This window comes from Somniosus microcephalus, unplaced genomic scaffold (assembly GCF_052327205.1).
Source record: "Somniosus microcephalus isolate GS21.2 unplaced genomic scaffold, FLI_Smic_1.0 unresolved_chr1, whole genome shotgun sequence".
Lineage (NCBI taxonomy): Eukaryota > Metazoa > Chordata > Chondrichthyes > Squaliformes > Somniosidae > Somniosus > Somniosus microcephalus.
Window position 1 is genome coordinate 52049165 of NW_028225179.1, and position 23419 is coordinate 52072583.

The window sequence follows — 23419 nt, forward strand, 5'->3', positions numbered from 1 at the left end:
AATTATAATGAAATTGAAGGGGGAAAGTAAAGGAGAGCTATTGATTGTGGCAGGAAGAAAAATCTGCGTTATGGTTCTGTTTGGAGCCGAAGTTGCTGCGGCCAGTATGCAGATTATTCATCACTATACGAGCACGGCACCACACATCAACAACTGGAGCTCTGCAAAGTATCGCATGGCTCTCCTTAGGAAACATGGATTTCTGGTGAAGATTCCAAAATCAGCACCGCCAGAAATACAGAAGCGGTGAAATTCAACGCAGGCCTCGCAGCCACTGGAGCCTTCATTCAGAGTGGGAACTGGTGCAGGCACAGTTACTTTTAAAAGAATTGTAGCCTTTTCACACGAGAAGAAACTCACCCCTGGAGATTCTATAAAAAAAGGCCCCGCTGGGAATCGAACCCAGGATCGCCTGTTTACTAGACAGACGCTTTGACCAGCTAAGCCACGGGACCCAATGCTGGCGCAATTTCTCGCCCCCACTCACTGATGTCTATCAGTTTCCGGTCGCAGTCTTCTGGACTCTCAGGCCGTTTCTTATTTCTCCAGCTCTCTTGTCTGTTCCGCCATATGTCCCATTGCTCTCTGTATCTCCCGCTTAATTTATCTCAGTGTCAATCTGTGAGGTGATTCTGAATGATTACCCTATGTTTGTGTCTTATATGAAATAAATGGGGGATCAGACAACTCTTCCTCTGACACTGGGGAACAAATAAGCCAACAGTTATAACACGATATTGTTTACTGTGATGCAGCAAATACAATATTCCATCTTAAAAGTTTCAGTTTCAATTCTGGGCAAAAGAAATTGTGACTCCAACGTGTTTCCAATAGCCTGCCTTTTAATCTGACGTCACAAACGCCACCATTGCACCTCAAGGTGATTCATAACTAATAAACAGAGAAGTCAAGCACTGAAAGGGTATTTGTCGAAAGGTTTGTGAGACTGTGGAATGCACTGGCCCAGCAAGCAGCAGATTTAAAACAAGGTTTATAAACCGGCAGCCTGTGGGAGGAAGGGGACAGAGAGGCAAGAGAGACACAGGAAAGACAAATTGGAAACTATTGACCCCGAATCTACTTTAAATCCCCCCACTGCATTTCAACCCATTTAATGTCAGATTCACAAATTGATGCATGTGAGCAATATAGGACATTTATCGCTGTCTCTGGTCTAAAATAACTGCTTTATTATTTGCTCCCACCCGCTGTGTTTAGGCTCTACCCTGAACATTTATCTCCGACCTAGAATCAGTTTGTAATCTGGAGACAAGGTTTCTGCAGGCGGCGGGCAGGGAGCAGAGGCTCTGACTGACCTGAGTCATGTGGGAGCAGAACACAATGTTTCTGCTGTTTATTTTCATTACCCTGCAGAATATTCCATACTGTTCTCAACATCTTACATACCGTTAAATATCGGAAGTTTTGTTTTATTGTAATGATCGCTGCGATTCTTCTGGACTTGCTGAATTTGCAGCAAATTAAATATCACGAAACCGTCATCGCCAACAATAAACAGGGTCAGCGATTCGAGAATTTAGTATCTTGCAGCCGATATCTTCGCAGCTGCGATGGCCGAGTGGTTAAGGCGTTGGACTTGTAAATCCAATGGGGTTTTCCCGCGCAACTCGAGCCCTGCTCGCAGCGGGTTTTCTCATTATGATAATTAACTCCTTTAAATAATTAATTTTCTTCAATCTGCTCCCTCTTGGAGGATTTTGGAATTTTCAATGCCGGTTTTAAGGAAACTAAAGGATTGCCGACACAACTGGATCACTTACTTCAAGAAGGTTTGCTGACCGAATTCCAAAAGTTATCTGCAGATTGTCTGGAAGCTCCAGATAAGGAGGCCTCGACAGTCTCTGAGGTACCTTCCCATACACTCGCTGCTGTCCGGTAGCATCAGTCTGTGTAACCATGGGAGAGAGAGAATGGAAAGTCACTGGAAGGCATGTTTCTGTCAGCAGCAATGTTACAAGAGCAGCCATTCTAAAGTGAAAAGCAGAACACATTCCAGGAGACAGGCCAGGAGACAGACAAACGGAGTGGAGATCTGGAAGACTGACCACAAAAAAAACAAGGAGGACACCAACTCATAATTCATCTCTCCCTCTCCCGAAGCAGAAGAATTGAACATTCTGAGTTTTGAGTTGCACCACTGAGGTTGTACAAGTCTCTCTCTGTAAAACTTGTATTATTATGTCAATATAACGATTTGTTTGAAAAGTTTGAAGCTTCATTTCCCAAGGAATTTTCTGAATCGGGCTGCATTGGTTCCGAAGGCCGGCTCTGCTTTCGCAGAGCTTGACTGTCGGGAGGTCCCGCAGGTCGAAATGTATCGACTGGTTTCAAAGCACCAACTCAGATTGGGGCGTATGGGACATGTGGCCCAGGAAGAGTGGTGGGAGCAGAGCACACTCAGCAGTTTAAGTGGCTGAAAGTGAATGTTAGATTCAGGAAATACCGCAGGAAAATTATAATGAAATTGAAGGGGGAAAGTAAAGGAGAGCTATTGATTGTGGCAGGAAGAAAAATCTGCGTTATGGTTCTGTTTGGAGCCGAAGTTGCTGCGGCCAGTATGCAGATTATTCATCACTATACGAGCACGGCACCACACATCAACAACTGGAGCTCTGCAAAGTATCGCATGGCTCTCCTTAGGAAACATGGATTTTTGGTGAAGATTCCAAAATCAGCACCGCCAGAAATACAGAAGCGGTGAAATTCAACGCAGGCCTCGCAGCCACTGGAGCCTTCATTCAGAGTGGGAACTGGTGCAGGCACAGTTACTTTTAAAAGAATTGTAGCCTTTTCACACGAGAAGAAACTCACCCCTGGAGATTCTATAAAAATAGGCCCCGCTGGGAATCGAACCCAGGATCGCTTGTTTACTAGACAGACGCTTTGACCAGCTAAGCCACGGGACCCAATGCTGGCGCAATTTCTCGCCCCCACTCACTGATGTCTATCAGTTTCCGGTCGCAGTCTTCTGGACTCTCAGGCCGTTTCTTATTTCTCCAGCTCTCCTCTTGTCTGTTCCGCCATATGTCCCATTGCTCTCTGTATCTCCCGCTTAATTTATCTCAGTGTCAATCTGTGAGGTGATTCTGAATGATTACCCTATGTTTGTGTCTTATATGAAATAAATGGGGGGATCAGACAACTCTTCCTCTGACACTGGGGAACAAATAAGCCAACAGTTATAACACGATATTGTTTACTGTGATGCAGCAAATACAATATTCCATCTTAAAAGTTTCAGTTTCAATTCTGGGCAAAAGAAATTGTGACTCCAACGTGTTTCCAATAGCCTGCCTTTTAATCTGACGTCACAAACGCCACCATTGCACCTCAAGGTGATTCATAACTAATAAACAGAGAAGTCAAACACTGAAAGGGTATCTGTCGAAAGGTTTGTGAGACTGTGGAATGCACTGGCCCAGCAAGCAGCAGATTTAAAACAAGGTTTATAAACCGGCAGCCTGTGGGAGGAAGGGGACAGAGAGGCAAGAGAGACACAGGAAAGACAACTTGGAAACTATTGACCCCGAATCTACTTTAAATCCCCCCACTGCATTTCAACCCATTTAATGTCAGATTCACAAATTGATGCATGTGAGCAATATAGGACATTTATCGCTGTCTCTGGTCTAAAATAACTGCTTTATTATTTGCTCCCACCCGCTGTGTTTAGGCTCTACCCTGAACATTTATCTCCGACCTAGAATCAGTTTGTAATCTGGAGACCAGGTTTCTGCAGGCGGCGGGCAGGGAGCAGAGGCTCTGACTGACCTGAGTCATGTGGGAGCAGAACACAATGTTTCTGCTGTTTATTTTCATTACCCTGCAGAATATTCCATACTGTTCTCAACATCTTACATACCGTTAAATATCGGAAGTTTTGTTTTATTGTAATGATCGCTGCGATTCTTCTGGACTTGCTGAATTTGCAGCAAATTAAATATCACGAAACCGTCATCGCCAACAATAAACAGGGTCAGCGATTCGAGAATTTAGTATCTTGCAGCCGATATCGTCCCAGCTGCGATGGCCGAGTGGTTAAGGCGTTGGACTTGAAATCCAATGGGGTTTTCCCGCGCAATTCGAGCCCTGCTCGCAGCGGGTTTTCTCATTATGATAATTAACTCCTTCAAATAATTAATTTTCTTCAATCTGCTCCCTCTTGGAGGATTTTGGAATTTTCAATGCCGGTTTTAAGGAAACTAAAGGATTGCCGAGACAACTGGATCACTTACTTCAAGAAGGTTTGCTGACCGAATTCCAAAAGTTATCTGCAGATTGTCTGGAAGCTCCAGATAAGGAGGCCTCGACAGTCTCTGAGGTACCTTCCCATGCACTCGCTGCTGTCCGGTAGCATCAGTCTGTGTAACCATGGGAGAGAGAGAATGGAAAGTCACTGGAAGGCATGTTTCTGTCAGCAGCAATGTTACAAGAGCAGCCATTCTAAAGTGAAAAGCAGAACACATTCCAGGAGACAGGCCAGGAGACAGACAAACGGAGTGGAGATCTGGAAGACTGACCACAAAAAAAACAAGGAGGACACCAACTCATAATTCATCTCTCCCTCTCCCGAAGCAGAAGAATTGAACATTCTGAGTTTTGACTTGCACCACTGAGGTTGTACAAGTCTCTCTCTGTAAAACTTGTATTATTATGTCAATATAACGATTTGTTTGAAAAGTTTGTAGCTTCATTTCCCAAGGAATTTTCTGAATCGGGCTGCATTGGTTCCGAAGGCCGGCTCTGCTTTCGCAGAGCTTGACTGTCGGGAGGTCTCGCAGGTCTAAATGTATCGACTGGTTTCAAAGCACCAACTCAGATTGGGGCGTATGGGACATGTGGCCCAGGAAGAGTGGTGGTAGCAGAGCACACTTAGCAGTTTAAGTGGCTGAAAGTGAATGTTAGATTAAGGAAATACCGCAGGAAAATTATAATGAAATTGAAGGGGGAAAGTAAAGGAGAGCTATTGATTGTGGAAGGAAGAAAAGTCTGCGTTATGTTTCGGTTTGGAGCCGAAGTTGCTGCGGCCAGAATGCAGATTATTAATCACTATACGAGCACGGCACCACACATCAACAACTGGAGATCTGCAAAGTATCGCATGGCACTGCTTAGGAAACATGGATTTTTGATGAAGATTCCAAAATCAGCACCGCCAGAAATAAAGAGGCGGTGAAATTCAACGGAGGCCTCGCAGCCACTGGAGCCTTTATCCAGAATGGGAACTGGTGCAGGCACAGTTACTTTTAAAAGAATTGTAGCCTTTTCACACGAGAAGAAACTCACCCCTGGAGATTCTATAAAAATAGGCCCCGCTGGGAATCGAACCCAGGATCTCCTGTTTGCTAGACAGACGCTTTGACCAGCTGAGCCATGGGACCGAATGCTGGCAGAATTTCTCGCCCCCACCCACTGATGTCTATCAGCTTCCGGTCGCTGTCTTCTGGGCTCTCAGGCCGTTTCTTATTTCTCCAGCTCTCTTGTCCATTCCGCCATATGTCCCATTGCTCTCTGTATCTCCCGTTAATTTATCTCAGTGTCAATCTGTGAGGTGATTCTGAATGATTACCCTATGTTTGTGTCTTATCTATATATATAAATCGGTACTTCTGTCTGTCATTCTGTCTGTCATTCTGTCTGTCATTCTGTCATCGCCTGTGCGTCTGTCGGGCTATGTGCTCGAAAGTTACAGGGCGTACCTACGCACGCGTTACCTCCAAAGAAAGCTTACGCTTCAGAGACGGTTTTAAGCGTATTTACTTTTCAGTCGGACGAAAAGTATTCGCGCCTTATGCAAAAAACCTTCAGCAAAAAACCTTCAAAATTAAACTCATTATCTGGTAGCATTGATTGACTGACATCAAGGTTCCACCAATCCTGTTCCGTCACGATTGACCAATCCTGCAGTACGGTCCCCTGATGGTTGGCCAATCGGTGTGTGTGTGGGCGGGACTATTCGTTTTCATCTCGGGGATGTGGCAGCCATTCTTTCTCTAAGCTTCCAGCTCAAATGACTTCAGCTTCCAGCTATAACGACTTTCAAAGTTAGTATCTCTTTTAAAAATAACATAAGATTTATCAAAAACGTTTGAAAAGTACTTTCACTTTCATTTTTCAACCTTTTAAAAGGTAGACATACAGGGACACAGACAGGGCCCTAAGCCTGCCACTCGATTTAAAATGTTGCCCAGCACCAGATTCACAAAGGGACACAGACAGGGCCCCAAAGCCATAAGTAGTTTCACTTTCATTTTGCAAGCTTTTAAAAGGTAGACAGACAGGGACACACACAGGGCCTTAATCCTGCCACTCGATTTAAAATGTTGCCCAGCACCAGATTCACAAAGGGACACAGACAGGGCCCCAAAGCCTGGCACTCGATTTAAAACGCCTGCCCCAAAACAGCCCCGGCAACGCCGGGCTCCCCAGCTAGTATGAAATAAATGGGGGGATCAGACAACTCTTCCTCTGACACTGGGGAACAAATAAGCCAACAGTTATAACACGATATTGTTTACTGTGATGCAGCAAATACAATATTCCATCTCAAAAGTTTCAGTTTCAATTCTGTGCAAAATAAACTGTGGCTCCAACGTGTTTCCAATAGCCTGCCTTTTAATCTGGCGTCACAAACGCCACCATTGCACCTCAAGGTGATTCATAACTAATAAACAGAGAAGTCAAGCACTGAAAGGGTATTTGTAGAAAGGGCTGTGAGACTGTGGAAGGCACTGGCCCAGCAAGCAGCAGATTTAAAACAAGGTTTAAAAACCGGCAGCCTGTGGGAGGAAGGGGGCAGAGAGGCAAGAGAGACACAGGAAAGATCAACTTGGAAACTATTGGCCCCGAATCTACTTTAAATCCCCCCACTGTATTTCAACCCATTTAATGTCAGATTCACAAATTGATGCATGTGAGCAATATAAGACATTTATCGCAGTCTCTGGCCTAAAATAACTGCTTTATTATTTGATCCCACCCGGTGTGTTTAGGCCCTGCCCTGAATACTTATCTCCGACCTAGAATCAGTTTGTAATCTGGAGGCAAGGTTTCTGCAGCCGGCGGGCAGGGAGCAGAGGCTGTGGCTGATCTGTGTCATGTGGGAGCAGAACACAATGTTTCTGCTGTTTATTTTCATTACCCTGCAGAATATTCCATACTGTTCTCAACATCTTACATACCGTTAAATATCGGAAGTTTTCTTTTATTGTAATGTTCGCTGCGATTCTTCTGGACTTGCTGAATTTGCAGCAAATTAAATATCACGAAACCGTCATCGCCAACAATAAACAGGGTCAGCGATTTGAGAATTTAATATCTTGAAACCGACGTGGCAGCGGCTGCGATGGCCGAGTGGTTAAGGCGTTGGACTTGAAATCCAATGGGGTTTTCCCGCGCAGGTTCGAGCCCTGCTCGCAGCGGGTTTTCTCATTATGATAATTAATTACTTCGAATAAATTATTTTCTTCAATCTGCTCCCTCTGGGAGGATTTTGCAAATTTCAATGCCGGCTTTAAGGAAACTAAAGGATTGCCGAGACAACTGGATCACTTACTTCAAGAAGGTTTGCTGACCGAATTCCAAAAGTTTTCTGCAGATTGTCTGGAAGCTCCAGATAAGGAGGCCTCGACAGTCTCTGAGGTACCTTCACATTCACTCGGTGCTGTCCGGTAGCATCAGTCTGTGTAACCATGGGAGAGAGAGAATGGAAAGCCACTGGAAGGCTTGTTTCTGTCAGCAGCAATGGTACAAGAGCAGCCAATCTATAGTGAAAAGCAGAACACATTCCAGGAGACAGGCCAGGAGACAGACAAACGGAGTGGAGATCTGGAAGACTGACCAGAAAAAGAACAAGGAGGACACTTACACATAACTCATCTCTCCCTCTCCCGAATCAGAAGAATTGAACATTCTTAGTTTTGAGTGGCACAACTGAGGTTGCACAAGTCTCTCTCGGTAAAACTTGTATTATTATGTCAATAAAACGATTTGTTTCAAAAGTTTGAAGCTTCATTTCCCGAGGAATTTTCTTGTATCATCGGGCTGCATTGGTTCCGAAGGCCGGCCCTGCTTTCGCAGAGCTTGACTGTCGAGAAGTCCCGCAGGTCTAAATGTATCGACTGGTATCAAAGCACCTACTCAGATTGGGGCGTATGGGACATGTGGCCCAGGAAGAGCGGTGGCAGCAGAGCACACTTGGCAGTTTAAGTGGCTGAAAGTGAATGTTAGATTTAGGAAATACCGCAGGAAAATTACAATGAAGTTGAAGGGGGTAATTAAAGCAGGGCTATTAATTGTGGAAGGAAGAAAAGTCTGCGTTATGTTTCGGTTTGGAGCCGAAGTTGCTGCGGCCAGAATGCAGAGCATTAATCACTATACGAGCACGGCACCACACATCAACAACTGGAGCTCTGCAAAGTATCGCATGGCACTGCTTGGGAAACATGGATTTTTGGTGAAGAGTCCAAAATCAGCTCCGCCAGAAATACTGAAGCGGTGAAATTCGACCCAGGCCTCGCAGCGACTGGAGCCTTCATCCAGAATGGGAACTGGTGCAGACACAGTTACATTTAAAAGAATTGTAGCCTTTTCACACGAGAAGAAACTCACCCCTGGAGATTCATTAAAGAAAGGCCCCGCTGGGAATCGAACCCAGGATCTCCTCTTCAATTAGATAGACTCTTTGACCAGCGAAGACACGGGGTAGACTGCTGACACACCTTCTCGCCACCACTCACTGATGTCTCTTAGTTTCCGGTCACTGTCTTCTGGACTCTCAGGCCGTTTCTTATTTCTCCAGCTCTCTTGTCCATTTCGCCATGTGTCCCATTGCTGTCTGTATCTCCCGCTTAATTTATCTCAGTGTCAATCTGTGAGGTGATTCTGAATGTTTGTGTATTATATGAAATAAATGGGGGGATCAGACAACTCTTCCTCTGACACTGGGGAACAGATAAGCCAACAGTTATAACACGATTTTGTTTATTGTGCTGCAGCAAATACAATCTTCCATCTTCAAAGTTTCAGTTTCAATTCTGTGCAAAAGAAACTGTGACTCCAACGTGCTTCCAATAGGCTGCCTTTTAATCTGACGTCACAAATGCCACCATTGCACCTCAAGGTGATTCATAACTAATAAACAGAGAAGTCAAGCACTGAAAGGGTATTTGTAGAAAGGGTTGTGAGACTGTGGAATGCATTGGCCGAGCAAGCAGCAGATTTAAAACAAGATTTAAAAACCGGCAGCCTGTGGGAGGAAGGCGGCAGAGAGGCAAGCGAGACACAGGAAAGATCAACTTGGAAACTATTGGCCTCGAATCTACTGTAAATACCCCCACTGTATTTAAACCCATTTAATGTCAGATTCACACATTGATGCATGTGAGCAATATAGGACATTTATCGCTGCCTCTGGTCTAAAATAAATGCTTTATTATTTGATCCCACCCGCTGTGTTTAGGCTCTACCCTGAATATTGATCTCCGACCTAGAATCAGTTTGTAATCTGGAGACAATGTTTCTGCAGCCGGCGGGCAGGGAGCAGAGGCTGTGGCTGATCTGTGTCATGTGGGAGCAGAAGTACGACGCCAACGTTAAAAAGGGGCTCACGAGGGAGCTTTCGCAAATTTCAATCTACAATCCCTCAAGCGAGATTCATACCCATTCACTGAAGTGTCACTCTGTCTGGAATTCAGACCGAATCAACTGATTATCAAATGTATATTCAAATAGGTTTGTCATGTATTGTCCATTGCATTTTGACTGATTCAGGTAAGCAGAGTATTGGAGGCAGCAGTTTTGCATTCCCAATACCAATGCTCTGTCACGCGTGCCCGCAGTTCCATTTCCATTCCAAACCGTCTTTTTACTGTCAATGATTTGCCCGGAATGTGCTTGGAGAAGTGTTAGAATCGCAGTACAGCCCTTCTCAATGTCGCTTCCTCTAAATTTCCGCTGATGATTTTCACCAGTGTAAGATTCATCAGCTTGAGCTACTGTTTAATTTGTTCTCGGCATTAACTGTGCTGATCCTTTAACTTGTCCCACTGCACGTCATCTCCAAATTTGTCGATTGTTCCTCGAGGGCACTTTTCATACGTAAATCTGCAACATCTGCCAGAGAACGATTCAGGTTCAGCTGTTCCAAAACAATGAGTCGGTCATATTACCTACACGCTACAGATGTAAACCTCTGCGCTCCTCTGCTTCAATGATATCTTGTTACGCAGCGATGGGCAGTTTACGCTCTCTGAGGTTGCAATTGCTGCTTTCCACCAGCAGAGGGCGCTTGGAGAGAGCGGGGCCGGACAGGCGGCCTGAATGTTGCTGCTGTCGCGGCCACACTCACTCTGGGAGCTGGGGAACAGCAAACAAACTCATGGGTTTGTTACCGCATCTGAAATGCAGCTCCTAACTGTTGCTATTGACCGAGGCATCTTTGCAGGATCCTGTAATGATCTCTCACACTGTCGGTATCTCTGTAGAGTTTAATTGTGTACAGAACTCTTGTCCATTTCGCCATGTGTCTCATTGCTATCTGTATCTACCGCTTTGTTTATATCTGTGTCAATCTGTGAGGTGATTCTGAATGATTACCCTGTGTTTGTGTCTTACATGAAATAAATGAGGAGATCAGACCATCCTTCCTCTGACACTGGGGAGCTAATGAGCCAGCCTTTATAACAAGATATGTTTTATTGTGATGCAGCAAATACAATAGTCCATCTTGAAAGATTCCGGTTCAATTCTGTGCAAAAGAAACTGTTACCCCAACGTGTTTCCAAATCGCCGCCTTTTAATTTGACGTCAGAAACGCCACCATTGCACCTCAAGGTGCTTCATAACTAATAAACAGAGAAGTCAAGCAGTGAAAGGGTATTTGTAAAAAGGCTTGTGGGACTGTGGAATGCTCTGGCCCAGAGAAGCAGAAATAAAACAAGGTTTAAAAACCGTCAGCGTGTGGGAGGAAGGGGAGAGTGAAATAACGAGCCACAGGTAAGATCACCTTAGAAACCATTGGCTCAGAATCTGCTTTAAATCCCCCTACTGTATTGAAACACATTTAATGTCATATTCACACATTGATGCATTGAGATTTAACGCTGTCTCTGATCTAAAATATCTGCTTTATGTATGTGAAATTCTCATTGCCGAGATTAAACAATCAGTGCAAGGTTAGTGGTTCTTTGGTCTAGGGGTGTGGTTGTCATTTTGGGAATTCACATCAATTAAAATGCAAGAGGTACCGGGTCCAAATTCTGGACGCGCCCCAACATTTTAATAGAACCACTTTCCTCGGCCTGGAGACATTCCACAAATCTTCAAATAATAACTGCCAGAAAAACAGCTTGTGTTCAGTACATCGCAATAAAACGGCAATTTTATTCTTTAAAGCAGGAATTCCGTCCCAGAAGTGCTGAAACTGTGAGGTCAATGTGTAAGTCCGTTTGTTTCCAGAAGCCTGCTCCATATTTTCCACATTGTCAATCTGGGAGCTCGGCAGGACATGCGGTAAAGGGGACTTTATTAAAGGTTGTTTCTACCATTTGGAAACAGAAATACTGAACTAACGAGCCACAGGTAAGATCACCTTAGAAACCATTGGCTCCGAATCTGCTTTAAATCCCCCTACTGTATTTTGTATCAGTCTTTACAGTAGAGGACACTATAAATATCCCAACACTGGACAAACAGGGGGCAATGGGGGAGGAGGAGCTAAACACGATTAAAATCACTAAGGAGATGGTACTCAGTAAAATAATGGGACTTAAGGCGGATAAATCCCCCGGACCTGATGGCCTACATCCTAGGGTCTTGAGAGAAGTGGCGGTAGGGATTGTGGATGTATCGGTGATTATTTTCCAGATCTCCCTGGACTCAGGAAAGGTCCCAGCAGATTAGAAAACTGCTAATGTAACACCCTTATTTAAGAAGGGAGGTAGACAAAAAGCTGGAAACTATAGACCAGTTAGCCTAACATCTGTGGTTGGCAAAAAGTTGGAGTCCATTATTAAGGAAACAGTAACAGAGCATTTGCATAAACATAATTTAATAGGACAGAGTCAGCATGGTTTAACGAAGCGGAAGTCATGTTTGAGCAATTTGCTCGAATTCTTTGAGGATGTAACATACAGGGTGGATAAAGGGGAACCAGTGGATGTCGTGTATTTGGACTTCCAAAAGGCACTTGACAAGGTTCCACACAAAAGATTACTGATCAAGATAAAAAAATCACGGGGTTGGGGGTAATATACTGGCATGGGTGGAAGATTTGCTGTCTAACAGAAAACAAAGAGTTGGTATAAATGGTTCGTTCTCGGGCTCGCAATCAGTAACTAGTGGTGTTCCGCAGGGGTCAGTGCTGGGGCCCCAACTCTTTACAATCTATATTAACGATTTGGAGGAAGGGACCGAGTGCAACATATCCAAGTTTGCCGACGATACAAAGATGGGAGGGAAAGCATTGAGTGAGGAGGGCATAAAAAACCTGCAAAAGGACGTAGACAGGCTAAGTGAGTTGGCAGAGATTTGGCAGATGCAACATAATGTTGGAAACTGTGAGGTTATGCACTTTGGCCGAAAAAATCAAAGAGCAAGTTATTATCTAAATGGAGAGAAACTGCAAAGTGCTACAGTACAAAGGGATCTGGGGGTCCTGGTGCATGAAACACAAAAAGTTAGTATGCAGGTGCAGCAGGTGATCAGGAAGGCCAATGAAATCTTGGCTTTTATTGCAAGGGGGATGGAGTATAAAAACGGGGAAGTCTTGCTGCAGTTACACAGGGTATTGGTGAGGCCACACCTGGAATACTGCGTGCAGTTTTGGTTTCCATATTTAAGAAAAGATATACTTGCTCTCGAGGCGGTTCAGAGAAGGCTCACTCGGTTGATTCCAGAGATGAGGAGGTTGATGTATGAGGAAAGGTTGAGTAGGTTGGGACTCTACGCATTGGAGTTCAGAAGAATGAGAGGCGATCTTATCGAAACATATAAGATTGTGAGGGGACTTGATCGGGTGGATGCGGTGAGGATGTTTCCACTGATGGGTGCGACTAGAACTAGGGGGCATAATCTTAGAATAAGTTGCTGCCCTTTCATAACTGAGATGAGGAGAAACTTCTTCACTCAGAGGGTAGTAAACCTATGGAATTTGCTATCCCAGAGAGCTGTGGAAGCTGCAACATTAAATAAATTTAAAATGGAGATAGACATTTTCCTAGCAGATAAGGGAATTAGTGGTTACGGGGAGAGGGCAGGGAAGTGGACGTGAGTCTACATTCAGATCAGCCATGACCCTATTGAATGGCAGAGCAGGCCCGAGGGGCCGTATGGCCTACTCCTGCTCCTATTTCTTATGTATTGAAACACATTTAATGTCATATTCACACACTGATGCATTAGAGCAATGAGATTTAACGCTGTATCTGATCTAAAATATCTGCTTTATGTATGTGAAATTCTCATTGCCGAGATTAAACAATCAGTGCCAGGCCTGCTTTTAACATGGTAAGTGGTGAATTAAATAAAATTAAAACTTTTTTCCACAGGTTTATTATTTTTAAATACTTAAATGAAAGGTAAGTTTATTTTAAGCCGCGTTAAAAACAGTAATTATTTTTTCAAAATTTAAATTTTTTTTTAAATAGTTATTTTATGTAATTTATAGTTATTTTAAAATTGTGATGTTTTCTAAAAAAATGTTGAAGTTTTAGTTAGGTTTTCGGGCAGATGTCTATTCATTGATTTGACAGGTCTTCCTGTCAAATCTGATAATAAAGATTCCGTGCTACGATTGGCTCTCCATTGCCCACGTGATCCCAGGGGACTCTTCGAACTAATGGCGCCACGAGGACATGCAAGCACTGCGCGCCAGCAGCTGGAGCAGGCCCAGGATCAGAATCCCACGCGGGCCCACAGCACAACGGCAGGCGCGCTAGGTAACTGCAGGTCGGGGGCTTCCACGCACGGGAAGCCTCCGACCCGAATTTCTGGCCCATAGTAGGCCCAGAGATTCGGGTCCCAACGCGTGAGTATGCACGGGGTACTCACGCGTAGATCCGATGGAAGGGCCGATATCATGCATGCACCGCGCATGCGCGGGAAACCGGCACTCCCGATCCTCTGAACGAAGTGGTTCAGAGGTGGAACGCGCGCGCAGGGGAGGCGGCGCGTGCGCTTTGAACATAGTTTTTTTTTACAGGTTTTCACGCAAGGGTAAGCCTGTAGGATTTACACATTTGAAAAGCAGGCGTAAGGCCTGCTTTTTAAAGGTAAGTGGTCAATTAATTGAAATGAAAACATTTTTTCCAGAGGTTTATTGTTTTTAAATACTTTAAAGTAAGGTAAGTTTATTTTTAGCCCCGTTTTTTTATAAAATTATTTTTTTCAAAAATTTAAATTATTTTTAAAATAGTTATTTAATGTAATTTAAAGTTTATTTAAAAAGTGTGATGATTTGTAAAAATTTATTTGAAGGTTAACTACTGTTTTGGGGACCGGAGTATTCATAAGTTTGACAGGTCTTTCTGTCAATCTTATGAATGGGCTTTTCCCTCCTCGGATTGGCTGCCCATGGCTCACGTTATCCAAGGGGACGCATCGCACTAACTATGCGGCTGGAACACGCAAGCACAGCGCGCCGGGAGCTGGACCGGGCCACAGAGAGGACATCCACGGAGCCCTAAAGCTCAACTGCCGGCGCGCAAGGTAAGTGTAGGTCGGGGGCTTGCACCCACGGGAAGCCCCCGACCCGAATTTCTGGGACACATAAAGACAAACAATTACACTGCTTTTAGCAATCAATCACCTGTGATGGATGTAAGTATATTTGTGTATGTCCATGTTAGATACAAATGTATTTGTGAGTTGCTATTGTGTTAGATGTAAATGCTTTTGCACCTCTGTTCATTACAAATATATTTAGACATATCTGTATTATTTATTAATGTATTGGGTGGGGGAATCAGTGTAAGTTATAAATCTATTTCTCAGCGCTACAATTGTCCAGGCCGGCCCCTTTCTACGGTCTTATTGCCCCCACGTGGGAGACGGCAGACCACCTGTTACATTCGGATTCAACTTTTGCTTTTATTGATAATTAGAAAATGTGAGGTTTAGAAAGTAATAACTCTGCATCCATCAGCCTCTCTGATACCTCTTTACCGTCCCTTATTCTGTCTGATAGGTCCTGAGTGCACCCTAACCGCTCTAGAACCCCCTGAGCATCTCTTACCCTGTCTGGTAATTCCGCAGTGTCCTTTAGAATGTCTGGTACATCCGGAGCGTCCCTTGCCCTGTCTGGTACATCAAGAGCGTCCCTTGCCCTCTCTGGTACATCGGGAGCGTCCCTTAATCTGTATGATACATCCGGAGCGTCCTTTACCCTGGCTGGTACATCCGGAACGTCCCTTACCCTATCTGATACATCCAGAGCGTCCCTTACACTGTCTGTTACATCAGGAGCATGCCTTACACTGTCTGATCTATCCGGAGCGTCCTTACTCTGTGTGATACATTCGCAGAGTCCTTTACCCTGTTTGGTACATCCGGAGCGTCCCTTACACTGTCTGGTAAATCTGGAGAGTCCCTTAAACTGTCTGGCACATTTGGAGCGTCCCTTACCCTGTCTGTTACATCCGTAGCGTCCCTTACCCTGTCTGTTACATCCGGAGCGTCCCTTCCTCTCTTTGTTCCCTACTGAGCGTGCATTATGCATTTTGATAACCAGTTTGCAAAAATTGCATATTTCACATTTCACGCTTCATCCGCAGCCATGTACTGCTTCCCATCGCTCACGCTCCTCAACTGTCTAGGGAAAAGCGCCAACTACCAGCTAAAAAAAAAAACAGTTCTTCAGTTAATCTCCCCAGTTCACTTCATTCCCCAAGGAGTTTACTTGTAAAATCGGGCTGCTTTGGTTCCAAAGGCCGAACCTGCATTCCTACAGCTTGTCTGTCGAGCGGTCCCTCAGGTCTAAAGGTATCGACTTGAGTTTGGGGCGAATGGGACATGTGCCCCAGGAATAGCGGTGGGAGCAGAGCACACTTAGCGGTACGAGTAGGTGAAAGTGAATGTTAAATTAAGGTAATACCACAGGAAAGTTACAACGAAATTGAAGGAGGAAAGTAAAGGAGGGCTATTGATTGTGGAAGGAAGAAAAACCTGTATTATGACTCGGATTCGAAGCGAAGTTGCTGCGGCCACAACGCAGAGTACGAACAACTATACGATCACGGTGCCACATATCAGCAACTGTTTGCGGTTTCCTGCCCCATTGCAAAATGAGCCTGAATTTGATGTTAACTCTGTGTATCGTCATCATACCAGCTCCAGTCCTAACCTCATCTTTCTGCAGATTTATTCAAATCTATTTGATGGAAACTCTCTAACATATAATAAAATCGCCCATTTAAACGCTGTGAGTTAAAACAGGCGTTTTAATGTTGAGGGAAATATTTATAGGAACAGAGCAACTCCTGCAGCAATAGAAATCGAGTCAGTGCCCAGCTCTGCTGTTCGGGGCAATCCTCGCCACCTCGTGTTTCATTTTCACATCGATGGGAAAACTGAGAGCGAACTCCAATCTACACGGGCTTTACACTGGTTAAGAGACAGACAACAAAGAGTAGGGATAAACGGGTCTTTTTCAGGATGGCAGGCTGTAACTAGTGTGGTCACTCAATGATCGTGCTTGGGCCCCAGCTATTCACAATCTATATCAATGATTTAGATGAGGGGACTAAATGTAACATTTCCAAATTTGCTCAAGATACCATGCTAGGTGGCAGTGTCAGTTGTGAAGAGGATGTGAAGAGGCTTCAAGGGAATCTGGACAGGCTCAGTGACTGGGCGAGAACATGGCAGATGGAATATGATGTGGATAAATGTGAAGTTATCCACTTTGGTAGAAAAAACAGGAAGGCAGAGTATTTCCTGAATGGTGAAAAATTGGGGAATGCAGATGCTCAAAGGGACATGGGTGTCCTTGTATATGAGTCACTGAAAGTGAATGCGTAGGTGCAGCAAGCCATTCGGTTGGCAAATGGTATGCTGGCCTTCATTACAAGAGGATTTGTGTATAGGAGTAAAGAAGTCTTACTCCAAGTATATAGGGCATTGGTGAGGCCACACCTGGAGTACTGTGTACAATTTTGGTCTCCTTTCCGAAGGAAGGATATACTTGCCATAGAGGGGGTGCAACGAAGGTTCACGAGATTGATTACTGGGATAGCGGGACTGTCCTATGAGAAGAGATTGAGTAAACTAGACCTCTATTCTCTTGAATTCAGAAGAATGAGAGGGGATCTCATTGAAGCATACAGAATTATTTCAGAGCTTGATAAAGTGGATGCTGGGTGGATGATTCCCTAGGCTGGGGAGTCTAGAACCAATGGCCACCGTCTCAGGATAAAGGATAGACCATTCAGGACTGAGATGAGAAGACATTTCTTCACACAGAGGGTGGTGAATATTTGGAATTCTCTACCCCAGAGGGCTGTGGAGGCTCAGTCATTGGGTATATTCAAAATAGAAGTCGATAGATTTCTGACGAGTAAGGGCATCAAGGGATATGGCGATAGGGCCGGTGAATGGAGTTGAGGCAGAACATCAGCCCTGATCTCATTGAATGGCTGAGCAGGCTCGAAGGGCCGAATGGCCTACTCCTGCTCCAATTTCTTATGTTCTTATGTTGTTACACCGTTTGAAATATTAACTGAAAAAGCAAATGACGAGGGAGCTGGCAGAAAGGGTTAACTTTATCCTTTGGAAATGAATTTAATTTCAAACATTTATCTATCTTAGACCAGCGCAGTTTACTCATTCGCACCAAGTCTGTACATTTTATTTCTGTAAAACTTTATTCCTGCTGCCGCTCTTCATAAAGAACACAGGGCCTTGCGCCACGGGCATTCAAAGACATTTCAACTCTTTCCATGTGTCCTATCTTTGTTTCAATCACACATTTCAACAGAACTCTTAAGATTAAGACGGAACACTTCCGATCTAACTGCACCATAACAGCGGGCCAATAGTTCACAGTTAAACCGCCATTGGCAGCTTGGTAGCGCTGCCCGTCGCTCACGCACTGCAAGAGTTTTCGGAAAAGTGCCAACCAGCATCAAAACAAAACCCAGTTCTTCAGTTAACAAGATATCACAAGATTCTCCAATGAAATTTCGTGAACAATTCGGCCGCTGTTCTTCTAAAGTCCAGTCATGCTTTTGCAGCGCTTATCTGTCAAGCGGTCAAACAGATCTAAATGTATCGACTGGTTGTACACTGGTGCAAATGGAGCATGTGCCCCAATGAACAGCGGTGGTAGCAGAGAGAACTTAACCACGTAAGCACATGAAGTGAATGTTAGATTAAGGTAATACGGCAGGCAAGTGACAATGAAATGGAAGGAGTGAAGTAAAGAATTGCTACTGATTGTGGAAGAAGAAAAAGCTGGGAGAAGAGGCGGGTTTGAATTATGGAGTATCAGGCTCAGGCATGTGAGAGTGCGGGGTTTTAAATGAGTAAATAGGTTTTCACTTCCAAAAAAACATCTTTTTCATGTGGTAAGATTTGATTTATCAGTCTGTTTCATTAGCAGGTGCTGCAGAGGACAGCAGATATAAAGCGAGCTGTGATGTGATTTAAATTTGAACCGAGGTTACTGCGGCCACAATGCAGGGCACTAACCATGATATGATCACAGCACCACACGTCAGCTTCGCGTATTTTTTCTGACCACAGCATAGTTGCACACGGCACGGATATTTTTGCTGTTAAATATGAATAAAATGTGCCGTATGTTTGCAGCGGTTGAGGTTTCTGTCCTGTTACTGTCATAGGAGCAGAGAAATAGGAGGAGGCCATTTAGGACCTCGAGCCTGCTCCGCTATTCAATTAGATCATGGCAGATCTGTATCTTAACTCCATCTACCTGCGATGATTCCATAATCCTTCACATCCTCGCCGAACATAAATTTATCGATCTCATTTTGAAATTGTCAATTGACCCCAGCCTGACCAGTTGTTTTGGGAATAGAATTCCAGATTTCCACTGCCCTCTGTGTGAAGAAGAGATTCCTTTCATTATCCCTGAACGGGGGAGCTCTAACTTTACTGCTTCACCCCATTGTGCTGGACCCTCCAACCAGAGGTTCTCTCTCTCTTGCACCTATTTGTTTGCAGTTCTGACCGAAGTCCACACTCCAGAACATGAACTGTCCTTCTGACCCTGTCCCTCTAATTTGGATTTTGAGCCCATGCCTCTTTCCCTGATTATTCTTTGCGCCCTGCCCCTGCAATTTGATTTGTTGTAGATCACTGGCAGCAGGCGGCAGAAGCGACAGGAGCTGGTGGGGGGTTGAAAATCTTCATGTGTCACGAAGTCAGAATGTCTGAAGCGGTGCTTCAGAATATGACCATATATTGAATAAAATCTAAATGTTTAAGACACAACTGGCTTTCAGGAACCAGTCTCACTCCAGACCATAAGGCCTCCTGTTGCTACTTTTACATCACATGTGTGTCTCAATAAATGGAATCCCCTCACAATAAACACTCTCACCTTTCACAGTTTAGCGGACGAGATTCTCGGAGCGATGTGTGTGATCCTCTCATTTATGCGTTTGTACAAAGTTCGGGAAAAGACGGAGTTGGAAATAATTTACAGGGAAATCATTTAAACTTACCTTCAAGGCTCGCGTAACCCACAGAGAAGCACAAACTCACGGATTCAGAACTGTAATATACAGTAGGCTCCACGGCGCATTGGATAGCGCATTGGACGTCTAGTTAATTATTGGAAAAAACATTCAAAAGTGGTGGGTTCAAGTCCCACCAGAGTCGTTGTTTACTCAGGTTTTTGGTGACGACATTTTGCAGCAACACCACAACTCGTTCACTGATGTCCTTCAAGAGATTAGCGTGCAAAGTTAAAGTACATGGGATTGGGGTAATGTACTGACTTGGATAGAGAACTGGTTGGCAGACAGTAAGGAAAGATTTGCATAGTGGTTAGCACTGTTGCCTCACAGCGCCAGGGACCCGGGTTCGAATCCAGCCTCGGGTGACTGTCTGTGTGGAGTTTGCACATTCTCCCCGTGTTTGCGTGGGTTTCCTCCGGGTGCTCCGGTTTCCTCCCACAGTCCAAAGATATGCAGGTTAGGTTGATTGGCTATGATAAAATTGACCCTTAGTGTTAGGGGGATTAAATACGTGGGGTTACGGGGATAGGGTGGGATATGTGTTGGTGTAGGGGTTACAGGGAGCGGGTGGGATATGTGCCGGTGCTGGCTCGATGGGCCGAAATGGACTCTATCTGCACTGTGAGGTTTCTGTGATTTGGAAAAACCGGGTCTTTTTCCGAGTGGCAGGCAATGACTAGTTGGGTACTGCAGGGATTGCTGCTAGGACCCCAGCTATTCACAATATATATTAATGATCTAGATGAGTGAACTAGATGTAATATCTCCAAGTTTGCAGATGACACAAAGCAAGGTGGGCATGTGTGTTCTGATGGAGGATGCAGAGAAATTCCAGGGTGATTGGGCAGATGCATGGCAGCTGCAGTAGAATGTGGATAAATGTCGAGGTTATCCACTCTGGTAGAAAAAACAGAAAGACAGGTTATAATCTGAACGGCAATAGATTGGGACAAGGGGAAGTGCAGCGATATCTGGGTGCTTTGTGCAACAGTCGCTGAAGGTAAGCATGCAGGTGCAGCAGGCAGTTAAGAAGGCAAATGGTATGTTGGCCTTGAGAGCGAGAGGTTTCGAGTACAGGAGCAAGGATGTCTTGCTGCAATTGTACAGGGCCTTAATGAGACCACACCTTGAGTATTGTGTGCAGTTTTGGTCACTTTATCTGAGGAAGGATCTTCTAGCCATGGAGCGAATGCAGCGAAGATTCACCAGACTGATACCTGGGAAGGCAGGAATGACGTACGAAGAGAGATTGGGTCGACTCGGCTTATATTCGCTAGAATTTAGAAGAATGAGAGGGGATCTCATTGAAACTTGTTAAATTCTAGCAGGACTAGACAGACTAGATGCAAGAATGATGTTCCCGATGGCGGGGGTCCAGAAACAGGGGTCATAGTCTAAGGATAAAGGGTAAGCCATTTAGGACTGAGATGAGGAGGAATTTCTTCACCCAGAGAGTGGTGAACCTGTAGAATTCTGTACCACAGAAGGCAGTTGAGGACAATTCATTAAATATTTTCAAAGAGTTCGATATATTTCTTAAGGCCAAAGGGATTAAGGGATATGCGGAGAAAGCATGGACAGGGTACTGAATTTGGATGATCTGCCACGATCTCATTAAATGGCGGAACAGGCTCGAGGGGCCGAATGGCCTACTCCTGCTCCTATCTTCTATGTTTCTATGTTTCATGAACTGGGAATCGCCAATGAGGCCGCTTGAATTGTGATTAATTAACATGTCAGCTTCAATCTGCGCACCTCCTGGCAATATTTTCTTTACTCCACGTGTGTTGTGTGGACAAACCCTGTGCATTCTGTCCTCTGGAGCTCAAACATTCTCTGGAGAAAAGACAATCCGACCTTCTGGAACGGTACAAAGACATCATTTGAGCCTGGGAATCTCTCCCATATCAATCACTGAAACCCCCCGAGCGTGAATCAAACCCCAAGTCCAACGAGCCGCTGGAAACGAAGCCGTAAGATTTCGCTACCACCCACTGCTGATCAGCCATCGTTTCAGAGCGCTTCTGTCCATCCAATCCGCTTTCTTACACAATGTTCAACAATATCAAGCGGTTCACTAAATATTCCAAGTCAACAATATTAGTCTCAATTCACCAGATTCGGTTGGAAAGTGCGAATTTTACTTTTCTGAATTACTTTCCTTGCCGTCTCGGTCATTATTTCTTTCTTTACTCTTTTCTGCTGGTGTTGCAGGTTCGGGGCAATTCCATCCGGGGAGATATTTTTTTCCAATGAATGACACTAAGCGCAATTTGCTGTGAGGCCGAAATAGCTCAGTTGGGAGAGCGTTAGACTGAAAAAGATCTAAAGGTTCCTGATTCATTCTCTGGTTTTGGCAGTTTTATGGTATTTCCTGTCACTTTCTTTGGTCTGAATCTCGAACTGAATGATTTACTCTGAAATTCTTTATCCGGAACGGAAGGGTTGGTTTTCAATCAATAAAGAAAAAAAGACTTGCATTTCTATTTTGCATTTCATGACCACCGGACCAATCAAAGCACTTTACAGAAGTGGAGTCACTGTTGTAATGTCGGAAACGCGACAGCCATTGCGCACAGCAAGCTCCCACAAACAGCAATGGGGCAATGACCAGATCATCTGTTTTTGTTATGGTGGTTGAATGACATCTAGAGTGGGACATATTTATATCCTCTGTATTTAGTGTTTATTTCTCGATCTACTTCTGCCATTTTCTCTGGTTTTTTCTCTCTCGGTACCGGGTGAACATTTGATTTGATGCATTTGTCCTAAACTGATGCCTTTTGCACATCTCGGGCGGTCCGACACGCTCTGTCTGTCTGTTAATGCTTGTGACCATTAACGGGAACAGGCCGCCAGTTAAACGTTTTTCAGCAAACCGAAGAAACACAAATAAACAAAAAGATGTGTTACTCCACCCCAGTGCAAAGGTGCAATGGATGTTATTGAAAATAAATTCCCCTGACATTCTGTATTTTTTTGTAAAGGCGTTATTAACACGGCCTCTAACCAACTGAGCTGACGGACAGAAAGACTCACCTCGAATGGGTGCGAGCCCCAGGCTGGGCGGTTTGTGTTTCACTTCTCACACTGGGTGACAGAGTTACTGTACCAACAATGAATACATCACATCCCCTAAACATTGTTCCGATATAAAATAAAAATTGCCAAATAAAAACTGAATGTGTAACTGGGAAGTAACAGAAAAAGAGCACAATTCTGAAAAACACTGAGTTTCCCAGCTTGCAAACTGTTCCTTTTTATCAATTTAGGAGCGGTTTCTGTAACTGCGCATGATTTTGAACACGCAGCTTTCATGAACTGGCTTCAGACTGCGATACCATTGCGCCACAGTGAACGGAGTAAAGTTGGGATCTACAGGAGTGAGATCAGTACGGACTGTGGCTCAGGCTCTCCGAGTGCGAGAGGTGGAAGCAGCAACAGCCAGACCGCCTCAACAACAGCGCAGGATCCCCGCCCTCTAATTCAGCGATTCACCCTGTCCCTGAACACGTCATCTGACTTGCCGATAATAAACGGAGCAGAGGTTTCCATCGTGTTGTGATTATCACGTTCACCTCTACACGCGAAATGTCTCTGGTTCGATCCCGGGTGGAAACATTATTTGGAACTTGCTCCAGAAGAACCTCCAGGAGCGAAAAATGAAGCCATTGTTTTCGGTCACCATCACGAACTCTGTT

General features: G+C 44.5%; 5 non-coding genes across 5 annotated transcripts; 2 read left to right on the forward strand and 3 right to left on the reverse strand.

The window, feature by feature from the left end:
- Positions 1-381: 381 nt before the first annotated feature.
- Positions 382-455, reverse strand: trnat-agu (transfer RNA threonine (anticodon AGU)). The gene has a single exon. It is a non-coding gene; the product is annotated as a tRNA-Thr (tRNA).
- Positions 456-1565: 1110 nt separating this feature from the next.
- trnat-ugu (transfer RNA threonine (anticodon UGU)) lies at positions 1566-1647 on the forward strand. Its single transcript has one exon. It is a non-coding gene; the product is annotated as a tRNA-Thr (tRNA).
- A 1206-nt stretch (positions 1648-2853) lies between these two features.
- trnat-agu (transfer RNA threonine (anticodon AGU)) lies at positions 2854-2927 on the reverse strand. Its single transcript has one exon. It is a non-coding gene; the product is annotated as a tRNA-Thr (tRNA).
- A 2401-nt stretch (positions 2928-5328) lies between these two features.
- trnaa-agc (transfer RNA alanine (anticodon AGC)) lies at positions 5329-5402 on the reverse strand. Its single transcript has one exon. It is a non-coding gene; the product is annotated as a tRNA-Ala (tRNA).
- A 1958-nt stretch (positions 5403-7360) lies between these two features.
- Positions 7361-7442, forward strand: trnas-uga (transfer RNA serine (anticodon UGA)). Its single transcript has one exon. It is a non-coding gene; the product is annotated as a tRNA-Ser (tRNA).
- The last annotated feature ends 15977 nt before the right edge of the window (positions 7443-23419 follow it).